This window comes from Gymnoscopelus microlampas, assembly GCF_963454915.1.
Source record: "Gymnoscopelus microlampas genome assembly, chromosome: 10".
NCBI lineage: Eukaryota > Metazoa > Chordata > Actinopteri > Myctophiformes > Myctophidae > Gymnoscopelus > Gymnoscopelus microlampas.
This window is the reverse complement of record NC_139947.1, coordinates 45,241,050-45,247,049: the sequence shown is the minus strand read 5'-3', so window position 1 is coordinate 45,247,049 and position 6,000 is coordinate 45,241,050.

Genomic DNA, 6,000 nt, shown 5'->3' with positions numbered 1-6,000 from the left:
CAGATCGCCACTCTTGGGCGATTCCTAATCTCTCTCCCTCTCCCTATACGTTTCTCCCCATGGACTTCCTTCTACCTTGCTGCTTTCCTCTTCAGTCCCTTGTCTTCTCCCTCCGTCCCAAGTGAAGCTCTTCCTCCATCTCCTCCGCCTCTTGTTTTCTCAGCCCCCCCACCCCTAGGTTGCCTCACTCTTGCATATACAATACCTCACTGTTTCTTCCCTCCACCCCCCCCACAATCTCTCCAACCTCAGCACTCCTCTGTTTCCTGCTCACCAGATGCAGGCGGCTTCTCCTCGTCTTGGGTCAGACATGGTTGGTTATTGTCTCTGAGACATCCCATGAAAAACATAAACATTAACCACAGCAGCAACAGCCATGAGGAGGATACGCTGCAAGCCACGGCGCCTAAGCCGTCCTTTACTTAGATACCGTTTACAATGACAGACATAGTGTGTTGTTGTTGCTGCGTTCAGTGCACAATGTATGGGCTCTTTCACTATAGGCTCCATATGTATTGTGCATATAATGCAGTAGTGGAGGAGCTGTGTGCAGGAATGCCATGTGAATGCCAATGTGATTGTGAAGAGATCCTGTATGGATTTAGTTTTTGTGTGTGGCATTGAGCATGACAAACAGAGTCCATGTTTTTTCTTCTGTGGATTGACACCACCGACTATGACCCCTGATTCGGTAAACGGTCTCAGTGTTCCCAGATGGGTGCGAAAAATATTAGCGTTGGTCGTCGGCTGGACTTTACCTCCCCAAACCCCCACCTCCCACAAAGTCTCTTAGGTCTTGTTTATTTCTTCTCTCCAGAGTGTTTTGGCTGCTGCATAAGAGCTCGCGGGGCCTGGAAGAGTGAGAGCGTACCCCTTAAAAGGCGAATTCTTGAAAGGCCTCCAAAGTGCCCTCTGCCTCCCCCAGCCCCTCTTCTTGTATTTACTCTTGCTCTCTCTCTCTCTCTCTCTCTCTCTCTCTCTCTCTCTCTCTCTCTCTCTCTCTCTCTCTCTCTCTCTCTCTCTCTCTCTCTCTCTCTCTCTCTCTCTCTCTCTCTGTCTCTCTCTCTCTCTCTCTCTCTCTCTCTCCCACGTTTTCTACTTTTCGTTTACTCTTTCTCTCCTTTCTTTTCCATCCTCTCCGCAGCCAGAAAGCTGAGGTGAAGCAGTTGCTGTTGAGCATGGCGCTCACTCCAGACACGCCTTCCAGGTGTCATTTAACTCTCACACACCCATCACCCCCCTCCCCACACGCACACACACACACACACACACACACACACACACACACACACACACACACACACAACACACACACACACACACACACACACACACACACACACACACACACACACACACACACACACACACACACACACACACACACACACACACACACACACACACACACACACACACACACTTCTTTCCCTTCTACCCCACCCCCATCACTTCACGCTGTAAAATCCTCAGTGTCCATTTACATCTAAGACTGAAAAGAATAACCAATTTCTTCACTCTCAGAGTTAAATTGGACCTAAGGATTTTACAGTGCACCCCTCCACTCCACCCCCACCTCCTCTCCCTCATGTTCTCCTTCCCTCCATCCCTTCCTCCTTCCCTTGCTCTATGCATGTCTGTCTTTACAGACGAGGGCCCCAGACATTAACTAGAGCATTTACAGCGTGACCCCCTCCTGGATTTAATTGCCGTAAAATTAGCTCCTTCTAATCAACTCAGACGCTCACTGGAAGAAGCGGGTAGAGGAAAGGAGACGTGGAGAGGTGGAAAATAGTTGCTTTCGAAAAAAGTGAGAGCTTTTCGTCTCATAGCAGGGCGGCAAAAGCTGTCCACCGTCCACATACCAAAGGAAATGGGACGACCAAGGCCAAAAGAAAGATATTTTATTCAGGACCTGATGAAAAAGATAGATGGCACACAAACTTGGCTGTTCTGAAAAGGAGCCATTTTTGGCAAGGAAGAGACCGTCTCTTTGGCAGCGTACTGCCGTGCGTCTCATTATCTGGCACCTGTTCTCAGTCTTCTTGGCAGAAATCAAAATGTGGACAAGTGAGGAGTGCTGGTGGATTCATAGGAAAGTACTCAGACTCTTTGTAAAAAAGAGTGTACAAATGTAACCAAATGGCCCCGTAAGGGCCATTTACATGTGTACACTTTCAGAGTTACAAATGTATGGATGATTTCATTGTGTAAGAGGGGGACTGATGGGGGACAGAGAGAAAAGATAGCAACAGTGAGAGGACAAGAAATGGGGAGGCAATCAACTGAGCCCAAATATGGAGAGAGAGAGAGAAGAGAGACATTGGTAATCTTGAACAGCGAATGAGAAGAAACAAAGGGTTACAGAAATAGACACAGAGTTGTGGTGATGTCAGCCATGACGCTACCCAAGTCTTCTATAGGAAGCTTGTTCACAACGTCTTTTGAGCCAAGATGTATGTTTACAGCAAGCATTAATCACTACCATTATATTCACCAGTTGTGTGCATGTGTTTCAACTGACTTTCACTCTCAAGGAGATCTCTCTCTCTCTCTCTCTCTCTCTCTCTCTCTCTCTCTCTCTCTCTCTCTCTCTCTCTCTCTCTCTCTCTCTCTGTGAGATGCTCTTTAACTACCTTCTGGTCACTCTGCTATTGTTCCAAACAATTTCAGAGGGCTTGTTTTAAGCTGCCTCCCCGAGTGTGCTAACATCAGTGGTGTGCCCTTAGACCAAGGACAACATTATGTTAAGGGTGTGGGAAGATATCCCCAGTTAGCAGGAAGAGACGAAAAGCACAGACAGACAGAAAGAAAGACCCCAGATTAAATGAATAACATGTTCAACAGCCAAAAGCAACAAAAGGACCACGATTGTTAAATAAAAGTCAAAACATTTGAAAATAGCTTTATATGTTGTATTGTTTTCACTATACAGTAGTTAAGCAGCATGTTTCTATTAAAGTAATTGCAGTAATTGGGCCAGCTAACCTTTGGCCTGTCTGTGCGACAAGGAAAAATAGATGTATTTGAGACTATCGTCAGGTTTGGCACAGGCCTGTAAACTGTCAGTTGGAAAAGGAAAATCAAGATCACAATAGGTTTCCAGTTTAGTCATAAAGGAAAAGACTGCAGGAAACTGAAACTCGAGTCCCTGCCGGGCTGGAAATGTGTCACATCCTAATCTGGTGTTTGATCCACAGGATAACATTTAGAGGTCAAAACCGCGCTCCCATGTCTCTGTTGCATTTTGTCACGGTCAAATGTGACTGTTTAGAAGGCACAAAGATTAAAAATGCCTGTAAAAACTTCTTTCAGCAGCAGAATAGCAGACTATTATTTTGTAACAACTTTTTAAATGGTGATTATCTCATTTTTTAATGAAACCCTTATGCTGATATTGTTTTGTTTCACTATGATATAAGATCTCACATGAGTGGACACTGGTTCTGGGAATATTTATTGATAGTCTGTAGAACATCAATAAAAAACCTTATAAAACGTCTTTCATGTGTAAGAGTGTACAAATGCGATCCATTTGGTTCCATTTGTACACTCTTTGAACTTAAATTAGGATTTTACTGTGCAGAACGCATGCGCACTGCATTCAACAGAATTATTACTCAAGGTTACATGTTAAAGTCCAAGATTAAACATCTATTGTGCAGTAACTCTCTGTCCCATCAACTGATAACTGCAGCTGTGAGATTATATTCATAAAAAATTAAAACAAAAAACATTTCAGTTCAACATTGAATTGAATTAGCTGATGCATTCTACATTATATGTGTCCCTCTGGCCCCATGAAGTTGAACTCTTTTCTCAATCTAAAACATTTGTATAAGAGACTGTGATGGTCAAGTTGTGATGGTCAAGTGATTTGGATTGGGTTTGTGTGCTGACTTTAAAGGAAGCAGAAAAAAGCATTTATGTGATGTAACATCATGCAGTCTATCTAAAATATTGTAATATTCCAGTGGGCGGACTCTAGGGCCATATGGTGCACCCTGCAACATATGGCCCAGTCTGCACACTAGAAAGTGACTTTAGCTCCCAGTCAATTTAGACGCTTTGACGACCCACTGAGGAGAAAGACAGACAGAAAGACAGAGTTTTGTAGGGTCAGAATGATGATCCTCCTGATGAGGATCCTATGTGGGACAAAATGTTAATAAACTGACTGGGAGCATATTTGTACCTGCCTTTGATCAGTTTGTACTGCACCTGGGTTTTTACAGTAGATAATATGCAAGCAGTTTTTCTTTTCTTTTTTAAACCTGCACCATATGGCCTCCCTTCTATCCTTTTGTTGTGTTATTGTGTTTTGGTGGCAGCCAGAATACAATCTTGCCAAACAGAGCCCAGCCAAGCAGCACAGCAGTCCCCACTCATTAGAAACAGAGCAGGAAGTCACCAGGGACAACGTGGGACCAAGATGCAGGTGCTTTAATTGGGTACTGAATCATGATTGACACAGTCTCAGGAAATACATAGACAGTGACTGTTCTGTCCTGATCCCAGAACAGGACATCCTCATGTCCCCTTGGCAGGAGGGGCTTCCAGGAATAAACCATAACATGGTGCACAGAGGAAGGAGATGCTGGAAACAAATGTCAAAGCATTTAACAGGGGCTCTCTGAGAGAGCACACACAGCTGTAAAAGGAACAGGCTTTAGAGCGCTGGGTTCTGTTCCCTTTGGACTTTCTTTTCTCTTGCTTTCTCTTCCCCTGTCTCTTCTCTGTTAATGTTTTTCTCTGCCTTTCAGTGAATCTCTGAATCTGCACACGTGCACACACATGTGCACACACACACACACACACACACACACACACACACACACACACACACACACACACACACACGTGCACACGCACGCACGCACGCACGCACGCACGCACGCACGCACGCACGCACGCACGCACGCACGCACGCACGCACGCACGCACGCACGCACGCACGCACGCACGCACACACACACACACACACACACACACACACACACACACACACACACACACACACACTTCTCTGCATTACAACACAACAAATGCCTGTTTCTCATCATCAGACATTCCGGAGCGGAGAACACAAAAATGCTGTGTGGGGGCACAAAGCCTCTTGCCCTAATGGGATTTGCCCCACGGGGTCAAAGGTCATAAATCTCTGAGGGAGCTCACCTGAGGGGTCATGTAGATGAGGGCAGAGAGCTCGGGATGGGAGGGAGGAAGGAAGGCTGGTGGAAATGTTTTCTCTTCATGTGTTTTCTGAAAATGACATACAATACATGACAATACATTTTTATGGAAAGAGAAAACCTGGTGATGTTACAAAATAACTCAAACAGGTTTTAGGCTTTCCCTCCTCCTCCCACAGTCTCTATAGAGAGTGGGAACAGAAAGCTCTCAGGGAGAATGGAACAGAACATGCACATTTTGACAGAAAGGACCGCAATCTGACCATCTGTAGCTTTAAGATGTGAATGCGCGGGCTAACGCTGAACCAATCAAAACAGGATAATTGAGACGTGTGGTAGACCATTTCCCTCAGGGTAATAAATTCCTCACGTCCATTTTGGTTGAACCAGGCCACTGAGACATCCTCATACTGGTCTGATTAGGAGGAATTCCGCCAAATCCTCATGGTAGAGCTGACAGGGTTGGGAATGGAGATGCTGGATCAAAGAGTCTACACAGTAAAATCCTCAGTGTTCATTTTAACTCCCAGAGTGTACAAATGTAACCAAATAGGCCCATAAAGGGTCCTCTCTTTGTGGGTTGAATTAATCATGCATAAAATGCAGTGCTGTACCCTACTTCACATCTGCGGTTTGATGTTTGAGGAGACGTAGAGGAGAATCCCACTAGACGACAGGGAACTCCCTGTAGAAAGGAGGAATCTGGAAGGAAAGTTGGAGAGGGGAGGGGAGAGGAGGAGAGAGGTGGCGTACAGCAAATCAGTTCCTCGGTTGAAACTTGTTCGAATGGATGGTGTCTGTACCTGGT